Source organism: Heptranchias perlo, chromosome 7 (genome assembly GCF_035084215.1).
Source record: "Heptranchias perlo isolate sHepPer1 chromosome 7, sHepPer1.hap1, whole genome shotgun sequence".
NCBI lineage: Eukaryota > Metazoa > Chordata > Chondrichthyes > Hexanchiformes > Hexanchidae > Heptranchias > Heptranchias perlo.
In genome coordinates this window covers 60,844,873-60,859,262 of record NC_090331.1, presented here as the reverse complement: position 1 = coordinate 60,859,262, position 14,390 = coordinate 60,844,873, and the positions used below count along the sequence as shown (strand labels likewise).

Genomic DNA, 14,390 nt, shown 5'->3' with positions numbered 1-14,390 from the left:
TTAAAGGTTTAACAGTTTTTAAGCAAGTACAGAGCCAGCAATGGGGGGGATGAAGGCGAGGGGGAAGGGAGGAAAGAACAAAAGGGAAGGTCTGTGATGGGGTGGAGGGCTGGAGTGATTAAATGACAAAAGGGACGATGGTGCAAGGCGAGGAGGGTGGTAATGGGACAGGTAAAGAAACAAAAGATGGGTCGAGAGGAGCTGTAAATGGCAACAGCAGAACCATTACCAGCATCTGCTGTCCAAAAAAAATGGGAGCAGTGGTTATGATCTGAAGTTAATGAAATCAATGGTGAATCCGGAAGGCTGTAAAGTGCCTGATCGAAAGATGAGGTGCTGTTCCTCGAGCTTCCGTGAGCTTCATTGGAACAGTGTAGGAGACCGAGGATAGAGAGGTCAGAGTGGGAGTGGGACGGAGAATTAAAATGGCAACCGGAAGGTCAGGGTCATTTGCTTACAAACTGTTAAATCTTTAACTTCTTCCAGTTCTGACGAAAGGTCATTGACCTGAAATGTTGGGCCAGAAATCGTGCAGAGCGGCGAGGCAACGCTCACTGCAGATCCTGTGAATTTAATTAACATAAATACTTACTGTGGGTTCTGTGGTGTCCAATTGCTTGAATTTGAACTTTAAACAAAATGTGCGCTATCAACCCAGCCTCTGAACAGCGTGAGTTGCCGCGCGGCTAGAAACGTCTGTGAGGAGAAAACACACCCACAAAATCTATCAGGAGGAGAAGTCAGGCCCACAGATTCAGGCTGCATTGCTCAAGCAGGCAAGCAGACTTCATTCATTTAAAGTGTGTATTCTGGCTGTCATTGAAAATAAAAATTTCAATTTTTAAAAAATAAAAAGCCAAAGAGATAATTGCATTAAATTAAAGACACAGAAGGGAAAAATAAAAAAAATAATTTTTAAATTTAAATATTTTTTTAATGCCCAAAAACTATTAAAATAAGGAGTAATATGAGACGCCACATTTTTAAAAGCTAATTTTTAGTTGTTTGGCAGTCATTAAGACTAACTGTGATTTTAAAATTTAGTTCAGATCTGGTATTTTTAAGTGTATCTGTTTGGTGGGGTAATCAGTTACTTTCCAGCTGGACAGAAAAGTAAGTTTGCGATTTTTCAATGATTTCTTTGATTGCAGTGTGTGATGTCCCTTTAATTCGAAGCTGTCATATCGCCAGCGAACCACTAGGAGCATGATTTCCGTATTTTACTGTGCTTGTGCAAACGGGGGAACTTGCTTCTTCAATTCACCACTAAAAACTGAGAGGGCTGTTGAGCTCCTCCATTATTTTGGGAGCGATTTCTGGCCCAAATGTTAACTGTTTCTTTCTCCACAGATGCTGCCTGACTTGCTGAGTATTTCCAGCATTTTCTGTTTTTATTACCTATAACCCTTACTGTATTGTTCATTAAAAAGTTGGTAGTTACTTTTAAAATAGCATTTTTTTTGCTTATGTAGATGAATATCTTTTAATTACACCCTCCAGACTTTTAACATTAGCTTAATTACCCAAGTTCTTTTCACTCATTGTACTAAATTAAACGAAACTCAGTTGATCTCGTAGGCAAAGCTCCCAATGTAAAATAAACAATATTTCATTAGAATCTTGTCTACACTAGATAAGGCAAATGTGGAAGTAGTCTTCAAAAATGTTTGTAGCTTCTGGACAAAAGGAACTGAATTTACTATGACATTAAATTGTAATGGATAAAGTAATTTTGAGTGAGCTTTTGGCTTAGTGGTTACATTCCCACCTCTGAGTCAGAAATTGAAGGGTTCGAGCCCCATTCCAGACAGACCCAGCGAGTGGAGACTAGAATATGGTCTCTAAATACTGGGTTGACATCCAGCAGGATACTCACATTTGGAGGGACTGACCACTGGCTCAGTGGTAGTATTCCTGCCTCTGAGTCAGAAGGGTTGGGTTCAGGCCCCACTCCCAACAGCCCCAGCGAGCAGAAACTGGAGCACCAGCTCTGAATACTGGATTGATGTCCAGCAGTGATACTTGCATCTGATGGGTGTGGGTGGACACCTATTGTAAAGGGGAGGTGGGGGTCTTTAGCCTTGTTTGCAGCCCACGTGGGAGAAGGTACTCCCGAGGCAATGGGAAACCACCTCAGTTACTCTTCGCTAGTAAGTGGCTCATGAATGAGACTTGAGTTAGGACCTGGATGGACACTAGTTTCTCTGAGGAGATGGACAGATCCAACCCCCTTATCTTATATTTGTGTTCTATAACTAGTAGGAGAAGAAGGCTAATAAAAATCACACAAGGTGTCCAAGCACCTGTATGAGCCTCTGGCATTATGCAATATAAGACTACAGAGACAAAGTTAAACACTGAAACACAGGGATATCACTGTGGGCAACTTCAAAGCATATGCCTGATAGTGATAGAATATTGCAATTCTAACTGGCAGGCTGGTCAGACAAGTGACAGGCTACAGTGGTTAAAGTGGGTATGTTCCAGTTCATACATTATTGGGTATTTTATAGCAGCACTTTGTTGTTAGGCCGTTCCCATTTGCTAGTGCCACCGATGGCCACAGCAGTCTACCAATGCAGATACTGGCAACATTCATTAATACTTTCACTGTTTTGGCTGACTGAAATAATGGGGAGAGCATCAAATTGGGGAGGCCTGTAACAGAACAGACAGCTGTGAGATTCAGCTCCTAAGCATCTATCTTGGCTCGCTTTGTAGCACTCTTACCTCTGAGAAAGAAGGTCAGGGGTTAAAGCTCCACTCTAGAGACTTGAGCACATAATCTAGTCTAACGCTCCATTGCAGTACTGAGGGAGTGCTGTACTGCCGGAGGTGCCTTATTTCATGATGAGACTTTAAGCTCAGGTGGATGTAAAAGTACCCACGACGCTATTCGAAGAAGAGCAGGGGAGTTCTTCCTGGTGCCCTGGCCAATATTTAAACCCCAACCAACTCCTAAAAAGCAGACTATCTGGTCGTTTAGCTCATTGTTGTTTGTGGGATCTTGCTTTGTGTGTTTCCTACATTACAAGTGACAGTACTTCAAAAATACTTCATTGGCTGTGGAGCACTTTGGCATATCCTGAGGTCATCAAAGGCGCTATATAAATGCAAGTCTTAGAACAAATGAGTCAGTAGAACAAATGAGTTTCACAGCTGATTGAAGTGACAAGAGAATGAAATAGTGGGAGATCAGAGCTTCATAGAATAGAAGGGAACTGAGTCCGAAAGCCAACAATTTATATATCTCTCGGACTCAGCAATCTACTCAGCCCACTAGCATTTCACTCTGTGGACATTTCAATAAACCATGAGACTCAGAGAGAGCTGTATCTTTGTAAAATAAGCCAAGTGGAGCAAGTGTCAGTGGGGGAGCATTTAGGGAGCAGCAATCAGAGCATCATAAGGTTTAGAATAGCTATGGATAAGGACTCTGACCACTCTGAAGTAAAAATACTTAAATGGAGGAGGGCCAATTTCAGTGGGATGAGAACAGATCTGGTCTGGGTAAATTGGAATCAAAGATTGGCAGGCAAAATTGTAATTGAACAGTGGGCGGCATTTAAAGAGGAGACGAGTTGGGTACAGACAAGGTACGTTCCATCAAGGGAGAAAGGCAGGGTAACTAAAGCCAGAGCTCCCTGGATGACAAAGGAGATAGAGAGTAAGATGAAGCGGAAAAAAGGTGCATATGACATGTGTCAGGTTGATAACACAAGTGAGAACCAGACAGAATATAGAAAGTTCAGAGGGGAAGTGAAAAAGGAAATAAGAGGGGCAAAGAGAGAGTATGAGAATAGACTGGCGGACAACGTAAAAGGGAATCCAAAAGTCTTCTACAGACATGTTAACAGTAAACTGGTAGTAAGAGGAGGGGTGGAGTCGATTAGGGACCATAAAGGAGATCTACTCATGGAGGCAGTGGGCATGGCTGAGATATTAAATGAGTAATTTGCATCAGTCTTTACCAAGGAAGAAGATGCTGCCAGAGTCTAGGTAAAGGAAGATATAGTTAAGATACTGGATGGGCTAAAAATTGAGAAAGAAAAGGTAAGGAGTCTAAAACTGTACACAGTACTCCAGGTGTGGTCTCACCAGAGCCCTATATAATTGCAGCAAGACCTCCTTACTCTTATACTCCAACCCCCTTGCAATAAAGGCTAACATACCATTTGCCTTCCGAATTGCTTGTGGTACCTACATGTTAACTTTCTCTGAAGACCAATATTTCTTAGTCTCTCACCTTTTAATATATATTCTGCTTTTCTATTCTTCCTACCAAAGTGGGTAATTTCACATTTCCCCACATTATACTCCATCTGTCACCTTCTCGCCCACTCACTTAACCTGTCTATATCCCTTTGCAGACTCTTTGCATCCTCCTCACTGCTTTCTTTCCCACCTAGCTTTGTATCGTCAGCAGACTTGGATACATTACACTCGGTCTCCTCATCTAAGCCATTGATATATATTGTAAACAGCTGAGGCCCAAGCACTGATCCTTGTGGCACCTCACTAGTTACAACCTGCCAACCCGAAAATGACCCATTTATTCCTACCCACTGTTTTCTGTCCATTAACCAATCTCCAATCCACGCTAATATATTACCCCCAATCCCATGAGCTCGAATCTTGTGTAACAACCTCTTGTGTGGCATCTTATCGAATGTCTTTTGAAAATCCAAATATACTACATCCACTGGTTCCCCTTTATCTACCCTGCTAGTTACACCCTCAAAAAACTAATAGATTTGTCAAACATGATTTCTCTTTCATAAAACCGTGTTGACTCGATCTAATCATATTCTGATTTTCTAAGTGCTAAATTTTTTCAACGTCTTTGAGTGTCACTGGAACAGTTTTCTCATCGTTGACAGAGATGCCAGGTGGGTGAATTGCTGGTAGGCTGGGGAGATTGCTGAGTTAGGGAGGCATGCCAACAGTCAGCTGTGACTTCTACAGTACTTCTAGGTCAGCTGTTCTGTCAGGGTGAAAAATGGTATCAAAAGTTATGACTGACATTTCTAAACTGGAAACTGTTGGAGCAAGTGGCAGAATTTGAAAAGGCAGAAATTGCTTCATCAGAAAAGAAAGTGATAAAGTTCAGAAACCAATAAAGCAAAACTTGCTCCATTGAATGAAGGAGGTTAGTGCCTGGACTCGACAACAAGGAAATTACAAGGATACAAGATGAGAGTGGCAAGCTAAAAGTCAGACTTAAGACTAGAAGCATGGGCTATAAGTGTATTGGATGAAAAATCCAGACTAGAGAAAGCTCTTAAAGACTTGGGAAAAAGTTTAAGAAAACTAAAAACCTCAATTAAAAATTCAGGAAGTTACTGGTCTTGAGAAGCTGTTGCATCATTGAATGCTAATTCTGAGAAGACTGAGTGTGAACACCGAAAAACAGAAAACTTTGGAGGGTAATCCAGTTTCCAACAATTTTGACCCACTCAAGCTACATTAATGGTTGAAGAGGAGTTGGATAAGAAGTTCCAGGAAACTACTGCCCATTGAAATGTGAAAGAAATATTGACCAAAAAGTGAAGGAATTATGTAAATACAAAATGTATTGTGAGGAGACATACTCCATGACCACTGTAGAAAATAAATTTCAATGCTCACATTGCTGCTTCAGAAATTCCTAAATCTGCCACCGCCCACGTTCTGGTCCTGGTGCTGTGCCCCTTTGTTGCCTGGATCTGGTTCAGAGTAACAATACTGGGAATTAGTCAAGATGCATTTTCACCAAGCTGCTGGTGTTATTGAATGTTACAGGGGCGAAGTTAGGGATTGGGGGCGGGAAGGTCAAAGATCTTGCAGGTGTGTGGGGGACCCTTATGTAACAAATTCCACATTAACCTTTGGCTTCAGAGAACCCATTTCCTGTTGCTGGGCTCAGTACATTTTAACACTATGCAGACCAGTGGACCTAATAAGGATGGTTTACAATATCAGAGAAATGTGATAGGGCTGGTAATGCTCTAAAAACATTGACTGAAACTGCACAAAAGTTGCATAGCCCCATGTTTATGACAGGATCTCAAGAACTATTACATCTGCACCTCTACATTCTGCATCAATTCAAAGTAAATGCACAGAATGCCAGTCTCACAGGATCGCACACCATTTCTCCGTCTGTGGAATTCCTTCCCAGAAAGTGTTGGCTGGAATCCCGCCACTTGTTTGCAAAAGTTCAAATGCAGATTTCACCATCACAAACTGAATCATGGTGGCTGGAGCATGCTGTAGACAACAGGAAATCTGCTGTTCATTGGTAGCGACATCACAGCTTCTCTAAGTTTCAACAAACATCAGGGTCAGCATTTGGTGCACCTGTCATTGTTACAGTTGTCTCCCGGTGCAGCCTGTTATGCATCTTATATACAAAAAAAATCCAAAGTATTTAGTAGTAATAAATATAATAATAATATAAATGTGAAAATGTAAAAAAAATCAGAAAATTATAATATTACAAATTTACAAAAGCACCATCACCTGAGTGTTGAGGCTGCAGTATGTAGGATCTATGGGATGCACTGCAGCAACTCATCAAGATTACTTTCCTTGCAACCTCCACCACTGAGAAGGATATCGCCGTTCCTTCATCGTTGCTGGGTCAATATCCTATCATTCTCCATCTAACACCATTGTTGGAGTACCATCACCACAAGGACTGCAAAAAGAAGGCCCATCACTGTCTTTTCTGAGCAACTAGGGATGGGCAATAAATATGGCATCGTCCACATCCTGAGAACAAATTTAAAAAAGATCAAATTATAGGAAATGTCCTCGAAGATTAAAGCTACATGCCTCATACTTTGTTAAAATAATTGAAAGAGATATTATTCACTGAAATTGCCATGCTTTCTCTCCAAACAGCTGAAAAATATTTTTCGAGCCCTTGCAGCGGTGTTTTAATTCTATTTGCCGACAGGTACTTGCCCAATAGAAATTTCACCAACGTGACAGAAGAGCAGAAGAAATCTGAAAAACATGTACTTAGTTAAAAGCAGAATATGCCAGCCAGCCGCATGGTCGCCCAACCTTATTTACATCGGGCTGAAGCCAGAAACCAAGAGCCCCAGAGCAACCTGCCAGCTTTGGGCCAGAAGGAGATAGGTTCTGGTGAGGGTCGGGGAATCTGTGGAGAGGGAAGCTGGAGCGGCAGTGGCCCAGGTTGGATTTGTGGAGCCAGGAGAGACACTCCTTCTCCCCCGGCGCCACAAAAATGAAAAGGAACTCACCTTCGGCGTGCACGGCACATGCTTTGCCCAGTCACTCCAAAACTGACAATCTGGGCCCAAGTGCATTTTAGGACCCAGATTAGCATCTTCAATGTGCCTACTATCTGACTCCAGGGGCTGTTCCGGCTACCCAGTGGTGGATCCGGAGAAACATTGCCATGGCCACAACAATGACAGTAATGGGTCGCTAGTTCATTGCTTTTTCGGAGCGCTACTGCCCCATTCCTGCCAGGCAGGAGGCCTGAAAATTGACCCCATTGGCTTTGATCTGCTGAACCGACAACGCCATGTCATCATGATTGATAAACATTGGAATATACAAAAATCATCTTAAACTTCATGTTCTAAACTTCAATTTTAAATGAGATTTTTCAGAAGTTATATCTTGATGAATGTTGTTAATCTTAACGAAAACCATGGTGGAACTTTAACCCTTATTTTAAACCCCCTTCCCGATGATAATAGAGGCAGAGTACTTAACTTCCCCGTTCACGCTAAGCTTACGCCCACTGCCAATTTAACTCCAGGCTTTTGGAAAGGGTGATGTCATTCGGACCCGAATGCGATTTTAATCTCAGAGCACACGAGTCGTGCACATGGTGAAAGATGCTGGGAAAGCTGGCAACAGATGGATCGAGGGCCGGAAGACTCCTGGCAAGGTAAGTTTTTTTTACAGTTTTAATGGGACCTCTGGGCCCCACGTGCAAACCCTGGGCCTCCCCTAAACCAGGCTTCCCCCCTTCCCAGACGGCAATCTAATCCTGCCCGAACCCTGATGATTTACTTTAGTGCAATGGACCGTTGCCAGGTGACCCTGGTGGCAGCCTCCTGCTACCTGAAATCCCGCTCCTGCTGGCCCCCTTCTCATTCCGGCCGGGTTTGAGCAGGAGTCCATCCTGGAATATGGTGATGAAGCACAGGGGTTAAAATGGCCCGGGCCTTACGTAGGCTCGGCCATGCAAGCTTAGAGCTCACTCCCTCCCTCACACCTCACTCCCTCCCTCACACCTCACTCCCTCCCTCACACCTCACTCCCTCCCTCCAACACTGCACTCCCTCCCTCACACCTCACTCCCTCCCTCACACCACACTCCCTCCCTCACACCTCACTCCCTCCCTCACACCTCACTCCCTCCCTCCAACACTGCACTCCCTCCCTCACACCTCACTCCCTCCCTCACACCACACTCCCTCCCTCACACCACACTCCCTCCCTCACACCTCACTCCCTCCCTCACACCTCACTCCCTCCCTCCAACACTGCACTCCCTCCCTCACACCACACTCCCTCCCTCACACCTCACTCCCTCCCCACAACACTGCACTCCCTCCCTCACACCACACTCCCTCCCTCACACCACACTCCCTCCCTCACACCTCACTCCCTCCCCACAACACTGCACTCCCTCCCTCACACCACACTCCCTCCCTCACACCACACTCCCTCCCTCACACCACACTCCCTCCCTCACACCTCACTCCCTCCCCACAACACTGCACTCCCTCCCTCACACCTCACTCCCTCCCTCACACCTCACTCCCTCCCCACAACACTGCACTCCCTCCCTCACACCTCACTCCCTCCCCACAACACTGCACTCCCTCCCTCACACCTCACTCCCTCCCTCACACCTCACTCCCTCCCTCACACCTCACTCCCTCCCTCACACCACACTCCCTCCCTCACACCTCACTCCCTCCCCCAACACCGCACTCCCTCCCTCACACCTCACTCCCTCCCTCACACCACACTCCCTCCCTCACACCTCACTCCCTCCCCACAACACTGCACTCCCTCCCTCACACCTCACTCCCTCCCTCACAACTCACTCCCTCCCCACAACACTGCACTCCCTCCCTCACACCTCACTCCCTCCCTCACACCACACTCCCTCCCTCACACCTCACTCCCTCCCTCACACCACACTCCCTCCCTCACACCTCACTCCCTCCCCCAACACCGCACTCCCTCCCTCACACCTCCCTCCCTCCCCACAACACTGCACTCCCTCCCTCACACCTCACTCCCTCCCTCACACTGCACTCCCTCCCTCACACCACACTCCCTCCCTCACACTGCACTCCCTCCCTCACACCACACTCCCTCCCTCACACCTCACTCCCTCCCTCACACCACACTCCCTCCCCACAACACTGCACTCCCTCCCTCACACCTCACTCCCTCCCTCACACCTCACTCCCTCCCTCACACCACACTCCCTCCCTCACACCACACTCCCTCCCCACAACACTGCACTCCCTCCCTCACACCTCACTCCCTCCCTCACACCTCACTCCCTCCCCACAACACTGCACTCTCTCCCTCACACCTCACTCCCTCCCTCACACCTCACTCCCTCCCCACAACACTGCACTCCCTCCCTCACACCACACTCCCTCCCTCACACCTCACTCCCTCCCTCACACCACACTCCCTCCCTCACACCACACTCCCTCCCTCACACCTCACTCCCTCCCTCACACCACACTCCCTCCCTCACACCACACTCCCTCCCTCACACCTCACTCCCTCCCCACAACACTGCACTCCCTCCCTCACACCTCACTCCCTCCCTCACACCTCACTCCCTCCCCACAACACTGCACTCCCTCCCTCACACCTCACTCCCTCCCTCACACCACACTCCCTCCCTCACACCTCACTCCCTCCCCACAACACTGCACTCCCTCCCTCACACCTCACTCCCTCCCTCACACCTCACTCCCTCCCCACAACACTGCACTCCCTCCCTCACACCTCACTCCCTCCCTCACACCTCACTCCCTCCCCACAACACTGCACTCCCTCCGTCACACCACACTCCCTCCCTCACACCACACTCCCTCCCTCACACCACACTCCCTCCCTCACACCACACTCCCTCCCTCACACCTCACTCCCTCCCTCACACCTCACTCCCTCCCTCACACCACACTCCCTCCCTCCAACACTGCACTCTCTCCCTCACACCTCACTCCCTCCCCACAACACCACACTCCCTCCCTCACACCACACTCCCTCCCTCACACCTCACTCCCTCCCTCACACCACACTCCCTCCCTCACACCACACTCCCTCCCTCACACCTCACTCCCTCCCTCACACCTCACTCCCTCCCTCACACCTCACTCCCTCCCCACAACACTGCACTCCCTCCCTCACACCTCACTCCCTCCCTCACACCTCACTCCCTCCCCACAACACTGCACTCCCTCCCTCACACCTCACTCCCTCCCTCACACCACACTCCCTCCCTCACACCTCACTCCCTCCCCACAACACTGCACTCCCTCCCTCACACCTCACTCCCTCCCTCACACCTCACTCCCTCCCCACAACACTGCACTCCCTCCCTCACACCTCACTCCCTCCCTCACACCACACTCCCTCCCTCACACCTCACTCCCTCCCCACAACACCACACTCCCTCCCTCACACCTCACTCCCTCCCTCACACCTCACTCCCTCCCCACAACACTGCACTCCCTCCCTCACACCTCACTCCCTCCCTCACACCTCACTCCCTCCCCACAACACCACACTCCCTCCCTCACACCACACTCCCTCCCTCACACCTCACTCCCTCCCTCACACCACACTCCCTCCCTCACACCACACTCCCTCCCTCACACCTCACTCCCTCCCTCACACCTCACTCCCTCCCCACAACACTGCACTCCCTCCCTCACACCTCACTCCCTCCCTCACACCTCACTCCCTCCCCACAACACTGCACTCCCTCCCTCACACCTCCCTCCCTCACACCACACTCCCTCCCTCACACCTCACTCCCTCCCCACAACACTGCACTCCCTCCCTCACACCACACTCCCTCCCTCACACCTCACTCCCTCCCTCACACCACACTCCCTCCCTCACACCTCCCTCCCTCCCTCACACCTCACTCCCTCCCTCACACCTCACTCCCTCCCCACAACACTGCACTCCCTCCCTCACACCTCACTCCCTCCCTCACACCTCACTCCCTCCCCACAACACTGCACTCCCTCCCTCACACCTCACTCCCTCCCTCACACCTCACTCCCTCCCTCCAACACGTCACTCCCCCCCACGTCACTCCCCCCCTCACCTCACTCCCCCCCCACGCCTCACTCCCCCCCACGTCACTCCCCCCACGCCTCACTCCCCCCCACGTCACTCCCCCCGACCTCACTCCCCCCCCCACACCTCACTCCCCCCCCTCCACACTCCCCCCCCGCACTCCCCCCCCACACCGCACAACCCCCCCCCCCACCACATTCCCCCCCAGACTGCACTCTCCCCCACACCGCACTCCTCTCCACAGGCACTCCTCCCCTCCCCCTCATTGCCCTGAGTTAAAATCGAGGCTTCAGTCTTTACAATGCTTTCCAGTTTAATTTCCAACTATTTCCACTTTTCAATTTAATTTCCCATTTTTATTCCTCTGCTTCCATTATGTCATGATGCATTATTCTTTCAGGTAGGAAGCTGGTTGGGTGTGACACATTGCATTTTCTCACAGCGCTTCTCTATGGCTCAAATACAGGCATGTTATTAATGGGGCAAAATGGCTGGAGAATCCACTTTTCCCAAGGGTCGGAATGTTGTTTTCTCTGACTGCTTTTGAGAATGTTATAATCAATATTTGAACCAATGAAATTATACTCCAGGTTTGATTAGATGTGTGACTGGTGTCATGTTAAGGCTCTATTGGGAGTCCCTTTCAGCTGAAATGATTGAAATGGTGGTGTTCTTCATAAACTGTATCACTATCTGCACTTGGTTAATAGGCACGTGTTTTCTATGGGACTTTCAGACTTTCAAACTCTGACAACATTTGATAAGGTTGCAAAGACTGAAAAGCATTGCCATCTAAAAGCTTGGCAGTGGAACTGCTTAAAGAACATGATGCTCTGGGGAGTAAACAATCTAACGATTTAAATAGCTTAGAGGTCTGGGTCCTCTCCTCCCTCATTCTTTAGGCTGTAGTAAGCTGGAGACAGCAGATGACTCTAAATGAGCTTCGGTGATTTTTTTGAATGATGTCGAGAGACTTTTTGGCCTCTTAAAAGATTGGTAAATGAATGTCACTGGGATAAAAGTTTAGAAAGATTGCTTCATCTTACACTCTCTTGGATTCTGACTCTTTTCTTTAAAAAGAAAGTATAAGGCCATTTCCACCAAAGGGGAAAGAATGAAAAAACAACTCAATCACTGTTTTATTTATTTGGACATACTTTACTGTAAACATTTCATATCATTTATCAGTATTTTGTGCAATGCAGCTAGTGGGTGAGTGAGTGTCTTCATAAAGCTATTACATAGAAATACAGAGTGTACAGCATAGAAACAGGCCATTCAGCCCAAATGGTCTATGCCAATATTTATACTCCACACGAGCCTCCCCCCACTCTAATTACCTCTTCCTACTTTGCCCCATACCCCTCTACACCCTTCTCCTTCATGTATTCATCAAGCTTCCCCTTAAATGCATCAATGCTATTTGCTTCAACCATTCCATGTGGCAGTGAGTTCCACATTCCCACCACTTTCTGTGCAAAGAAATTCCTCCTAATTTTTTTTTCACCTGTTAGTACTTATTTTATATTTACGTCTACTTGTTTTGGACTCACCCATAAGTGAAAACAGTTTCTCCACACCAACCCTATCAAACCCCATCATCATTTTTAAGACTTCTATTAGGTCTCCTCTTAGTCTTCTCTTTTGCAGAGAAAAGAGTCCCAGCCTGCTCAATCTTTCCTGATAATTGCATCCTCTCAATTCTGGAACCATCCTAGTAAATCTTTTCTGCACTTTCTCCGATGCTTCAATATCCTTTTGTAGTATGGAGAACAGAACTGCACACAGCACTCCAAGAGTGGTCCAACCAAGATTCGATATAAGTTTAACATTACCTCCCTGCTTTTGTATTTCATTCCTCTGGAAATGAACCCCAGTACTTTGTTTCCACTGGGAAGCAAAAGGTACCAAACATTAAACCATGCAGGGAAATTCTGCCATTATACACTTTAAAGCAAAACTTGTGACATGCTATTGGATCACTAACATGCAGGTTCTTTTAAATTAAAGAGCGTTAAAGATCAAGAAATTGTCTTGTCACATTTACAACTTTGAAAACAAATTATCACAAGGCATACTTTAAAATAGCTTGCTTTGAAAATCGCAGATGTCTTCATGTTCAATCCTTTTATAATTAAAAAAAGCACCTCAAGTTCCTTGCTGCCTTGTATTTTCAACGGTTAAAATACAAATTGGAGCTACAAGAAGTCCATTAGAATCGATTATTAATAACATTATCGGTTATTAAAAATTTATTTTGCCAGCAGGGTCAGAAATATTTTAAAAATCTCACACCTTGGTTCCCAAACATACAGTATGCACTTATACCCGAATGTGCTTCTGGGCAGGAGGACTCACAAAAAGGGGAATTTTAACTTCCAGGTGGGAAGCCAACTGGATGCATAGGACACCCACCTAGGAGTTGCAGAGAGAGGCCCAGTCCATTTTAACTGCGGGCCTCATTTACATCCTGCTGGCCAGCTGCCCGCCTAAATCATGCATCTGAAGGCAGCTCCCTGGCCTTTGGCCTGCAAAGATTGGGCGGCCTGGAGACTATCAGGGCAGCAGTCAAATAAATTGCCTGAGGAACGAGGTAAGGGAGGGTTTTGTGGGTGGAAAAGGGTGGAGTTCGGGGCAGTAGCAGCCCAAACTTTCTTTGCGGGGCCTGATGGAGCACTCCTGATCCTCCTGGCCCTACAAAGAACTACTTTAACGCTTACCTTAGCTCCTGCTTCTTGCCCGCCAGGTTTACTGAGCGGGGTGTCCACAACGAATGCCCAAAGTGATAGGACCCAAACTTGAATAAATTTATGACGCTCTTGCCTAAATCAGGCAGGCACCTCAGGTGCCTGATAAAACAACAGCATTAAAATGGCCACAGGATGGGAATCAAGTGATAAGTGTACGACTTCCATTTTAACTCCCTCCGCCTGGTTTCTGCCCCGGTGGAGGGAATTCAAATTCCCCCTAAAAGGATTAGACATCTTCCTGTCTGACTAAAGCAGCGACACTTGTTGATTTACCTGAGCTTTGGTACAACTACTAAATCATTCGGCTAAATCACAACCTTCATAAAA

The 14,390-nt window shown here is 47.2% G+C and overlaps 1 pseudogene; it reads left to right on the top strand.

Annotated features, from left to right (window-relative positions):
- Positions 1–3,672: 3,672 nt before the first annotated feature.
- Positions 3,673–5,550, top strand: LOC137324007 (leucine zipper transcription factor-like protein 1 pseudogene; annotated as a pseudogene).
- Positions 5,551–14,390: the final 8,840 nt, after the last annotated feature.